The 12,522-nt window shown below is 50.7% G+C and overlaps 1 protein-coding gene across 1 annotated transcript in view; it reads right to left on the reverse strand.

Annotated features, from left to right (window-relative positions):
* Positions 1-12,522, reverse strand: part of LOC130015900 (patatin-like phospholipase domain-containing protein 4) — a 45,453-nt gene that overhangs the window by 2,663 nt on the left and 30,268 nt on the right. The window lies entirely within an intron of this gene.

Consider the following 12,522-nt stretch of genomic DNA (forward strand, 5'->3'; position numbering starts at 1 on the left):
GCCAGCCTGGGTCGGTCCCGAACTTTCTGCTGTCATGGACACAGTGAAGGTGCAGACACTCCCGTGCTGTGGACAGCGACCAGCAGGCCCGAGGGGCACAGAGCTGCGAGAGGCAGGTGGGGTCTTGGCTGGCTTACAGGGGTGGCTTCCCCCACGAGGTCCCTGTGACTGGGGCAGAGTTGTTCCCGCCGTGAGAATGTCCTGGGCTTCTGAAATGACCCCTGGATCTCAGCGCCCCCGTTTAGGCCTGTCACATAGCCAGGAAGAAGTGAGAGCACGTGTATTTGCCTCCCCGCCTTTTTGGTATATTTTCCCAATTTTCGGCCATCCCCAGGGGTACAGCAATTCTTGGCTCTGTGCTCAGGAGTGACCCCTGGTGAGGTTCTTGGGGGCCATATGGGGTGCAGGGGATTGAACCTAGGTTGTCTGCATGCAAAGCCAGTGCCTTCACCCCTGTACTATCTCTCTGGCCCTTTATTTGCCTCATCTCTCATTTATTTCTGTGACTTTCCAGCTTGGGAGCACTGTGCAGACCTTAGGGGCTTGAATGGGAAGCAGGAGGATCACCCCCGGCTGTGCTTTGGGGGACCCCCAGGGGTCCACGGTTGGAATCCAGCCCCGCCAGTAACCTCCCTAGCACCAACAGGTTTCGTGAAAGAACGGAAATAGACTCGCTTCTCTCTTCCCGCTTTCCTGTGAGCCCTTTGCCTGGGCCATGGCGTTTTCACTACACTCTGCAGACGCTTTTCTGATTTAAGAGAAATTTATGGCGTACAACCAGAGATTCGGCTGCCCTGCCTATGCCCTGCAGTATGGCTGCAGGACAGACGTCTCTCTGCTCTGCCCACTGCCCACATACATCCCCCATGCTGCATGCCTGGCCTGTCCCCCAGCGAGCCTGGGACGGCTGCAGGGACGGGAACCCGGCAGGCCTGGGAAGTGGAGCAAGGAGGCAGAGCTGCCCCATCCTACTCCAATGGTCAGTGGGCCGTGTGCCCAGTGGTCACCCGCTTGAATGCTTTGAGGGGTGCACGGGGTCCTCCACAGGCCCTGCTGACCATGTGTATGCCGCTTCCAGCGACAGGGCCCTGTGTGTCTGCCAGCGGCTGCAGGGACTGACATTCTGCTTTGTTCATTTGTGGGTGCTGTGTGTGTGTGTCTTTCTGTCTGTCTGTCTGTCTGTCAGTGCCATGCATCTTTTTATTTTATTGTTTTGGTTTTGGGGCCACATTGGGTAATGCTCAGAGCTTGGACCATATGGGGTGCTGGAGGTCAAACTCAGGTCAGCTGCATGCAAGACAAGCGCCCTATCTGCTGTACTCTCCCTCCCGTGCCCTGGAATCTTTCATGGCCTCACTTTAAGCTTCAAAAAGAGAAGGAGGGCTGGAGTGATATCACAGTGGGTAGGGCGTTTGCCTTGCACGCGGCCGACCCAGGTTCAATTCCCAGCATCTGATATGGTTCCCTGAGCACTGCCAGAAGTAATTCCTGAGTGCATGAGCCAGGGTTAGCCCCTGTGCATCTCCAGGTGTAAAAAAAAAAAAAGAGAGAAGAGTAGGGTGCTGGGCAGAAGTCAGTGCTCTGTGTTTTCAGGAATGTTTCCTTGTACTGAGAGTGACTCTCTCTCTCTCTCATGCTTACTGGGATGTGCATTCTTATACTGAGAGCGTCTCTCTCTCTCTTTCTCTCTCTCTCTCTCGCTTACTGGGATGTGCATTCTTATACTGAGAGCAACTCTCTCCCTCTCTCTCTCTCTCTCTCTCTCTCTCTCACTGGGATGTGCGTCCTTGTACTGAGAGTGACACACACACTCTCACACTCTCACTTACTGGGATGTGCATCTTTGAACTGAGAGTGACTCTTTCTCTCTGGATTACTGGGAGAGACCAACTCAGTCTCTCTCTCTCTCTTCTCTCTCTCTCTCTCTCTCTCTCTCTCTCGCTTACGAGGATGTGCATCTTTGTACTAGAGTGACTCTCTCTTGTGCATATTGGGATGCGGATCCTGGAGACATCTCTGCCACCCATCCCCCTACTTGTGCTCCAGGCCTGGATGATGGAATGGTACAGGGTGGAGTTAGAGGTGTCAAGAGAAGAATGATTCCACACCTCACGGGCCCCAGAGCCTGCTCTGGACCTGCATCTCCTCTGAGGATGCGCCAGTAACGGGGTCTGCAGAGCCGGTCATGAGTGGGGTGGATGCAAGAGAGAGAAGGTGCCTCTGCCGGCTTTGAGGCGCTGCTTGGGCAGGGGGCTGGGGGGTGGCGTGCTCCACAGGCAGCTGGCTCCAGAGTGCTCTGCTGAGAGCGCAGCCAGAGGGGACATTTGTCACCATCTCAGGCAGGGGGCCAGGCTCATTTAGGTAGACCTCAGGGATCAGAGACCCTCCAGCACTCACTGGAAGATGTTTGTTTTGGCAAGGAGAGCAGTAAGCTGGAGATTAGCTCACTGCTCTGAGAGCCAGCCTCTTCTCTGGGAAAAAGTCAACAAACACTTGTGACTCCCAGCCCTCAAAGCAGCCAGGCTGTAAGGCTCTTGGCAGAGTCCTTGTGGGTTTTTATTGGGGGGTGAGGGGGTAGGTGGGACATCTAGTAGTGCTCAGTGCTGCGGAGTCAGTGCCTGCGCCACAGGGAAATGCTCCTGCCTGCTCAGCCCCTGCGTTTCAGTCTGCTGGGCGCTCTTGCTGGCAGGGTCCCTCTTGCAGGAAGCCTGTGGGTACTGGATGCCGGGTGCTGTGCTGGCGCAGACGGCCTTGCTACTAAGGAGTTTGGTCTGGACCCTTGGGCTGCCCCAGCAGGGAACATCTTCACGGGTCTATTCTGGGGGACATGCAGGGACGGGCACGCCCAGGTGTCCTGCGAGTGAGCTGTGCATTCCATGGTCCCCACCCTCTGCTTTCCTGGCTGTCAGAGCTTACCTGGGGCTGGGACTCACAGCCTCTCTGCCTGGAAGTACACCCAGTATTTAAGAAGCATGTCAGGAGATACACTTGGCGGCTGGTCTTTTTTTTTATATGTCTTTAGAAGCTAGATATGTGGACATATGTATTTATATTTACTTGTACAGGTGCATAAAATAGAAATACACAGCATTGTTGCATATATCACTTAATCACTTAACTTCCCGTTAGTCGTCGATTTGCTCGAGCGGGCGCCAGTAACGCCTCCATTTGTCCCTGTCGCGTGCTAGTGTAGCGCAATGGCATCTGTTCGGTCCAGGAACATGAAGAGCCTCAAACCGATGGTTCACGATCTTGATGAAGAAGTCTGACCATCTGGTAGGTGGGCGGCCACGCGGTCTTTTGACATCCCGTGGAATCCAGTCGGTAACAGCTCTAGTCCAGTGGTCATCTTTAAATCTCATTACGTGACCAGCCCATCTGATTTTCGACACCTTGACAAATGAGACAGCGTCCCTGATTCTTGATCATCGACGGTTGTCAGAACTCCGGATTCTTTCTCTCATTTGAGTGAAACGTGATATTCCAAGCATAGCTCTTTCTATTCTTCTTTGGGAGACCTGAACAGCGTTCTCATCTTGTTTGCGTAGGGCCCAGGTCTCTGAGGCATATGTTAATGCAGGAAGAACAGTGGAATCAAAGAGATGTGCCCGGAGCCGGAGGTTCTTCGTCCTCTTAGCTATTTCTTCGACGTTCTTGAAGGCGTTCCAAGCTGCTCTCTTCCTCCTGTGCAACTCTGGTCCAGGTCACTTGTCATGTGGACTTCTCGACCTAGGTACACATAGCTGTTGCATTCTGAGATGGTCGTTCCATTGAGAGCATATATAGTAAAAAGAATTTATGTATTAAAACTTGTATAACTTTTACCAAAACTTATGGGACACAGCAAAGGCTGTGTTAAGAGGAAAGTTTATAGCTCTACAAGCATTCCTCAGGAAGGAGGAGCGAGCACACATAAGTAACCTAACCTCACAGCTTAAGAGCTTGGAGAAGGACCAAAAAAAAGGAGCACAACCCGAACAGGAGAAAGGAAATAATAAAACTCAGAGCAGAGATTAACGAGATGGAAACCCAAAAAACAATCCGAAAGATCAATGAAACCAAGAGCTGGTTCTTCGAGAAAATTAACAAGATCGATAAGCCTCTAGCAAAACTCACAAAGAAAGGGAGAGAGAAAACCCTAATAAACCGAATCAGAAATGAAAAGGGGGTCATTACAACAGAAACCACAGAAATTCAGAGGATCCTCAGGGAGTACTTTGAGAAGCTTTATGCCACGGAACATCAAAACCTCGAGGAAATGGATAAATTCCTAGACTCTTACAGACTCCCAAGGCTGAACCAAGAAGACCTGGAATACCTGAACAGACCTATCACCATCAAGGAAATTGAAATGGTAATAAAAAGTCTCCCCAAGCACAAAAGTCCTGGCCCGGATGGATTCACTAGTGAATTCTTCCAAATCTTTAAAGAGGACTTACTCCCAATGCTCTTTAAGCTTTTCCACGAAATTGAAATATCAAAAACACTTCCAAACAGTTTCTACGAAGCAAATATCACACTGATACCAAAAGCAGACAGAGATACCACAAAGAAAGAGAATTACAGGCCGATATCCCTGATGAACACAGATGCAAAGATCCTCAACACACTACTAGCAAATAGAATCCAACTACTCATTAAAAAGATCATACACCATGACCAAGTAGGATTCATCCCAGGGATGCAAGGATGATTTAACATTCGGAAATCAATCAACATAATCCACCATATCAACAAAAGAAAAGATAAAAAGCATATGATCATATCAATAGATGCAGAGAAAGCATTTGATAAGATCCAGCACCCCTTTATGATGAAAACCCTAGCCAAAATGGGTATAGAGGGGACCTTCCTCAACATAATTAAAGCCATCTACCACAAGCCTACAGCAAGCATCATCCTCAATGGGGAAAAACTGAGAGCCTTCCCTCTAAGATCAGGGACGAGACAGGGATGCCCACTCTCTCCACTGCTGTTCAATATAGTACTGGAAGTACTTGCAATAGCGATTAGGCAGGAAAAAGATATTAAGGGCATTCAGGTAGGAAAGGAAGAAATCAAGCTCTCACTATTCGCAGATGATATGATACTCTACTTAGAGAACCCAATAACTTCCACCAAAAAACTCCTAGAAACAATAGACTCGTATAGTAAAGTTGCAGGTTATAAAATCAATACCCAAAAGTCCATGGCTTTCCTATACGCAAACAGTGAGAGAGAAGAAAGCAACATGAAAAAAACAATCCCATTCACAATTGTGCCCCAGAAAATCAAGTACCTAGGAATCAGCTTAACTAAGGAAGTAAAGGACCTGTACAAAGAAAAGTACAAAACGCTACTTCAGGAAATAAAAGAGGACATGAGGAAATGGAAAGATATCCCCTGCTCATGGGTCGGGAGACTTAACATTGTCAAAATGGCAATACTACCGAAAGCATTGTATAAATTCAATGCAATCCCTATAAGGATACCCATGACATTCTTCAAAGAAATGGAGCAAACACTCTTGAAATTTATATGGAACAATAAGCCCCCACGAATAGCTAAAGCAATTCTTGGGAAAAAGAAAATGGGAGGAATCAACCTCCCGAACTTCAAACTGTACTACAAAGCAGTAATAATTAAAACAGCATGGTACTGGAACAAAGGCAGAACTGCAGACCAATGGAACAGGGTTGAATACACTGAAATCTCTCCTCAATCATATGCTCATCTAATCTTTGATAAAGGTGCAAGTAATGTGAAGTGGAGTAAGGAAAGCCTCTTTAATAAATTGTGTTGGCATCACTGGACGGCTACATGCAAAAAAATAGGCTCAGAACTCTGCCTAACACCATGTACAAAAGTAAGATCAAAATGGATTAAAGACCTCAACATCAGACCAGAAACCATAAGGTACATTGAAGATAAATTTGGCAAAACCCTCCATGACATTGAAGCTAATGGTATCTTCAAAGATGTGACGCCACTGGCCAAGCAAGTGAAAACAGAGATAGATAAATGGGACTATCTTAAACTAAGAAGCTTCTGCACCTCCAAAGAAACAGTGACCAAAATACAAAGACAGTCTACAGAATGGGAAAGGATATTCACCGAATACACATCTGACAAGGGGTTGATATCCAGGATATACAAAATACTGGTTAAATTCCACAAGAAGAAAACATCCAACCCCATCAAAAAATGGGGCAATGAAATGAACAGAAACTTTCTCAAAGAAGAAATCCGAATGGCAAAAAAGCACATGAGGAAATGCTCTACATCATTAATCATCAGGGAGATGCAGATCAAAACCACAATGAGATACCATCTCACACCTCAGAGACTGGCCCACATTCAAAAGAACAAAAGCAACCGATGCTGGCGTGGATGTGGCAAGAAAGGGACACTCCTTCACTGTTGGTGGGAATGTCCACTGGTTCAGCCCTTCTGGAAAACAGTATGGACGATTCTCAAAAAATTAGAAATTGAGCTCCCATTTGACCCAGCAATACCACTCCTGGGAATATATCCCAGAGAGGCAAAAATGTATAGTCGAAGTGACATCTGCACTTGTTTGTTCATTGCAGCACTCTTTACAATAGCCAGAAACTGGAAGAAACCTGAATGCCCAAGAACAGATGACTGGTTAAAGAAACTTTGGTACATCTACACAATGGAGTACTATGTAGCTCTTAGAAAAGATGAAGTCATGAAATTTACATACAAGTGGTACAATATGGAAAGTATCATGCTAAGCGAAATGAGTCAGAAAGAGAGGGATAGACATAGAAAGATTGCATTCATCTGGGGGATATAAAGTAACAAAGTATGAGATTAATACCCAAGAATAGCTGAGATCAGCACCAGGAGGATTACTCCATAACTTAGAGGCCAGCCGGGTATCCTAGAGGAAACGGCTCTTCAGATAGAGAAGGGAGCACCAAATAAAGGATGTTTGGAGGATCCTCCCAGGAGGGGAGATGCATGTCGAAAGTAGACTATGGACTGAACATGTTTGCCACTAAATGCCTCTTTTGCAGACCACAACACCCAAAAGGAGAGAGAGAACACGGGATTGCCCTGCCACAGAGGCAGGGGGGGATGGGGGGATGGGGGTGGGAGGGATATTATCCATGGTGGTGGAGAATGGGCACTGGTGGAGGGATGGGTATCTGATCATTGTATAATTGAAACCAAAGCACAAAAAATTGTAAATCTACAACTTTAAAAAAAATAAAATAAAATAAAGGGGAAAAAAAATAAAGACAAATAGAAGATGGAATAAAAATATATTTTCTTCCCCCCCAAAAAAAAAGAATTGATCTTAAGTAAACAATTAGAAAAGTAGACAAATAGATGTAAATGTTCACATCAATGTCATCTTAGCAGTAAAACATTACAATTATAAAATCTCAATAAACATTTTATAGTAACTGAAATTGATTATTTAAAAATCATACTTGTATATAGGCTAATATAAATACATAATTGAAAGACTCCAAAGAAATGTACCTTCATTTTACTTGTATGTTTATTGTGGTTCTATTTTCTTCTTAATATAGTTATCCCATGAACAATAAAAAAAAAAACTTGTATAACTTTATATGATCTGCCCCACTCCCAATCAGAGGCGGATCCCTGGGGAATAGCCACGCGGAGTTCCTGGCTCATTGCTGCCCTTGTCACAGCTCCTCCGTGCTGGCTCAGGGCTGGGATCAAGTCCACAAAGCGGGGCTGGGATCGAGTTCAGGCTCTGGGGCTGGGTCTGAGTCAATGGTTTTGGATCTCAGCCCCCGCAGCTTCTCGGTGCAGGAAATGTGCCCTCGGTTGAGGATCCTGGGAACTCCGTGAGAGCCGGAGTATTCCAGCCTCCAGCTCCTGCACGCTGCAAAACTGCCCTCTGTGGCGGGTCTCCAGAGGCTCCGGTGGAAATGATCCCTTTCCTGTTGTCCCAGGGGATCCCAACAGCACCCTTAGAAGCCGCCCAGATGGGTTCAGATGCAGCTTCTCCTGCCCCCTCCACTGGGCCTCAGAACCCCCTCCTCCTGAGTTTGACGGGGTGAACTGAATGCCAGGGGCCTATGAGCTGGTCCCGGGGTGGATGGAATCCGTGGTCCGTGGGGGCTGGAAGGCTGATGCACACTCTCCACCTGCTGCCCTCCTGCGCCTTCAGGGCACGCCTGGGGCTGACGGCGGTGTTTCTCTCTGAGACATCAGGAAGCCTCGGTCCTGGTTAGGAGATGGCACTCGCGGAAGCCAGCACTGTGTGTTTGACTCCCGATGTTTATGCCGAAGGCGTCTCTCGCTACTGAGGCTGAGAGGAAGTAGCGAGACCCTCTGGGTTTGGAGGCAAGGAGACTAGTGGGGGCAGGGCTCAGGCTACTCTTCACCCTGGAGGTCTGCCAGGGAACACCTGCAAGGAACTGAAATGGGGAGAGAAGTTCTCGTGTCCCGGCATCATCCTCGGTTTGTTTTTTTCCCTCTTGGTTTTGGAGCTACACCTGGCAGTCCTCAGGGATGACTCACGGCTCTGTGCTCAGGGATCACCTACACAGAGCTGGGGCTCAAACCTGAGTCAGTGCAAGACCAGCACCCTCCCCGCTGTACTCTCGTATCTCTCCGGCCCTAGATCCTTGACCAAGAAACTCGTGCTCATGCATCAGTGCTCCTTGACCTTTTCCCAACCCTGCACCCATTCTGACCTTGTTTCCTTCCTGGGCCTGACCCCTCCTACTGAGTGACCCCTGCTCCAGTCCCCGTTTGGCACGATTTCCACCTGTGAGCTCCTTGGCACATTCTGGGGTCGATGGGGGCCCGGATGTGCCCTGGCCGTGACAGGGGAACCCCACCCACCCGCCCCAGGCGTCCTCCTCTGAATCTCTGTCGGTCTCGGCACAGACGTCCTGGCTCACTGTGTGTGACTTGGGTGGTTGTTTGGTTTTCGGGGATAGCGCTGGGCAGGGCTCAGGGCTTCCTCCTGGCCTGTGCTCGGGGTCCCTCCTGACGGGGTGGGAGGATGGTTACATGTGGGGTCAAGGGCAAAATCTGGGCCGTGTGCAAGCTCTGCCCACTGTACTCTCCAGCCCCAGCATTTTTGGCAGTTTCCTGGCGCCCTGTCACCCCATTCCCCTCCGCCTCTCTCTCACCCTCTGCCCCTTTCTCCTCCCTCCCCCAGTGCCTGCCTCTGTCTGCCCCTTTGGCTCGCCACCATTGCGAAGGCAGCAGTGAGCACCCCAGACATGTTCTGCATCTGTCAAATTCTTTTCCCATTGGCACAGAATTTTATTTTTTAAGTAGACAACGTTTGTTCTTTTCTTTGTTTCTGTATCCGCAGTTATGAGATAATTGTCCTCACAGCTGCAAAGACAGGGTCTGTTCCCATGCTCAGGGTGACCCTGGTGTAACGAGGCGTGTCTGGAGTTGGAGAGGAGCGGACCATGTGCGCGGCCAAGGTGGGTCTCACTCTTACAGAAGGCTGCAGGAACAGCTTCATCAAAGCTTTAATGAAGATTAATTCCTGGATGGAGAGGAGAAGGGACCTGTGAATTCGGGGTCATCTGCTTCAGAAAACACATCTCTCCTCTGGGCTCCCAGTGGTTAAAATTCTGCAGAGAACACATTTATCTGGGGATTAATCTTTTTTTCTTTTTTTTTTAAATTGAGGTGTTTCCTTTCCCCCAGCGATGATTGCCATTCCTCCGGCATTCCACTTGTTCCCGCATCTCTCCTGCAAGCATGCCACCTTCTGCAGCTCAGAATCGAGCATCCCGGAAGCCTGGTGAACTGGTTTCTTCTCCTTAAGTCTGGGTGGGTAGACTGGCGAGCTGTCTTTGTGAGATGATGAATTCTTCACTCTCTCAGAAGTAGCACGTAAGAACCATTACAATGGAGAGCCTAGACCGCAGGAAAACAATGTTGCAAAGATGAGAGCCTTTATTGCTACTCATTCTTTTGTTCTCCCTTCCTTTTTGCCCCCTCTACAAATAGAGCTCAGTTCACCTCTTCTCCTTTCTGCCAACCTCTCTGGATGGAAAGGTGATAGATTGAGTTTAAAGCCTCAGATCAGGTGACCCTGGATTTATAGAGTGTGTTCCAAAGTGCGTCGGCTTCAAGTACCCTGCCGGGACGCAGCCAGAGCGATGGGTTTCATTGACAGGGTCACCATGTGTTGTGATGAAGTTTTGTTTGGGTCGGGCCCAGGCTTGATGCACAGTGAGGCTTTCCCTGGCTCGTGCTCCGGGAACTGTGTGGTGCTGGGGATGAAATCCAGGCCCCTGGCTTGTTGTCATCTCCCCAGGCTTGCTAGAATGTTTCTCTCCTGTGGTTCTTGAGCCACAGCTGGTGGTGCCGAGGGCTGCTCCCACTGTACCTGCTCTCCGAGCTCTCCCCATGGCCCTCAAGGGAATCTACACACGTGTCTTGAATGGTTGACATGGTATGAGCAACAGATTCCAAATGTCCCTGCAGTTACTGAGACTCTTTAGCGCTTTGACAGCAGAGAGCACCTTCCTGGCGCTGAGCAGAGGAAGGGGCGAGCTGTGAGCACTCCCCGCCAAGCCCACCCAGCCAGTCACCAAGTCCTGGGGCCGCGTCACACCTGGAGATGCTCAGGGATGACTCCTGGCCCTGCACTCAGGAATCACTCCTGGCGAGGCTCGGGGTGCCGGGGATGGAACCCAGGTCCCCTGTGCCCGATGCCCCTACCCGCTGTGCCACAGCCCCATCCCCCAGGTGCCCACATTCCCCCCAAGCGCCTCCCTTGACTCCTTCCAGGCCGGGGTCCGTGCCGTGCGTTGAGGTTTAGCTCATTCAGTAGCTCTGTGGCCCGCACATCACTGAGGGCACCTGGTCCCGCCTGGCGCATGGGTGGGTGGACAGAGCCCCCCTTCCTCTGTGCAGGCACGTTCTGCTCCTCTGGCTCCCGGAGACAGCGTCAACGCCCAAAAGCTTACAAAGCAGGAGGGCTCAGTGGTCAGCCTGGTAGCAGGGGAGGTGCAGGGCAGAAGGGGATGGTAGGGAGCAACAGGATGGCGGGGAGGGCATTGACCTCGGCCCTGCAACTCGGGTCGACCCCTCCATCCCGTAGGGTCCCCCGAGCACCTCTCGGAGTGATCCCTTAGTGCAGAGCCAGGAGGAAGCCCTGAGCACCGCTGGGTGTGACCCCCAGAGAAACCGGGCATGCTGGGTCTGGAGAGGGAGGAAGGCGTGCGCAGAGGTTGGCTGGCCGCTGGGGAGGCTGTCTGCGTCCCTCGTGTCTCGATCCTGGCGTTTCCTCTCAGCTCAGCCTCCGGCTCCCCCAAGCTGTGCTCATGGACCCTAAGCAGCTGCCGTGTCCTCGAGGAAACGCTCCTCCAGAACCTTCCTTGGGGTCTCGTACTACCAGCATTGCTGGTGCTGTCCGGAGTCCACGTCTGTGACAGACCGTGGCCTGCATGGCTCTGTCCCCTGGTGGGGCGTCCTGGTCTCAGGCTGCTTCTCTTGCCCAGCTCCGGGGAGCCGGTCTCCTGCCTCCTCCTGCCACGCCTGTCTCGGGCACGTGCGTCTCTGCCTTCCTGATCTGCTCTCTTGGGTGTCACGGGATGTTTGATTTTTGGTGTTTGTCCTGATGAAGCTACTCGTGGACTCTGGAGGTAGAATACATCCTGTGTGCTGCCTTTCTCATCTTGTCCCGGACTTCTGTCCTCTTTTTAAAATTGTTTTTGGTCACCCCAAGTGCTGCTTAGCGGCTACTCTTATCATTGCCAGCGTCCACCAGGCCTCTTACCTGCAGACTCTGAGCTCAGCCATCTGGTCCATTTCTCCAGCCTTGCACTTGCCCTTTTCCACACACTTTGCACACAGTGATAGTGAATTTGCTTCACGAGAGGACGCAGTAGCAGGAGGCAGGAACTCTGAATGTCAGCCCGGGCCTGTTGGTCTCTTCCTGGGTGAAGCCGGCCTTTCTGCAGAGTGGATTTTGCGGGCAGCAGAGAGCTCCTGGGGCGCGTCACGGTTTCCTTTGGAAAGTTGCCTCTCCCACCCCGAACTGCAAGTCAATTGCATGTCATTCGCGAGTGGCGTTTCCTTTGTTTTCAGCAAGAAATTGGGATGATGTGGGTCTTGGCGCATCTTCTCTGACTGTAAATAACTGGGTATCGACTGACGTGGAAATCCCCCACATACGAACATGGTGGCTGCCTCCTGCCTGGCATCCCGGCCCCCTTCCTTGTCTGGTTATCTGCTGTGAGCGAGCCCTCTCTGCTTAGACCTCCTGGGGGACACGAGGTACAGAAGTGCGCGGGGAGGCAGAGGCTTCATGCCGAGGGGGCTGTGACCAGGACTCATTCTCATGTGCTGCCCTGCAGGGAGGGCGGAGTCTGGAGAGCCTCCGTGCTGACTCCCTCAGGACCCAAAGGGCTTCAGGACCAGAGGGAGGTGGAAAGGGCTGAGAACGCGGTTTGCATGCAGGAGGCCCTGGGTCCAGCCCGCAGACCCCCAGATCTAGACGTTGTACTGAGCCCCAGCAGGAGGGGCTGCGTCATGCCACCCCTCTCCCCTAAA

The sequence above is a fragment of the Sorex fumeus genome, unplaced genomic scaffold (assembly GCF_029834395.1).
Source record: "Sorex fumeus unplaced genomic scaffold, SorFum_2.1 ptg000137l, whole genome shotgun sequence".
NCBI lineage: Eukaryota > Metazoa > Chordata > Mammalia > Eulipotyphla > Soricidae > Sorex > Sorex fumeus.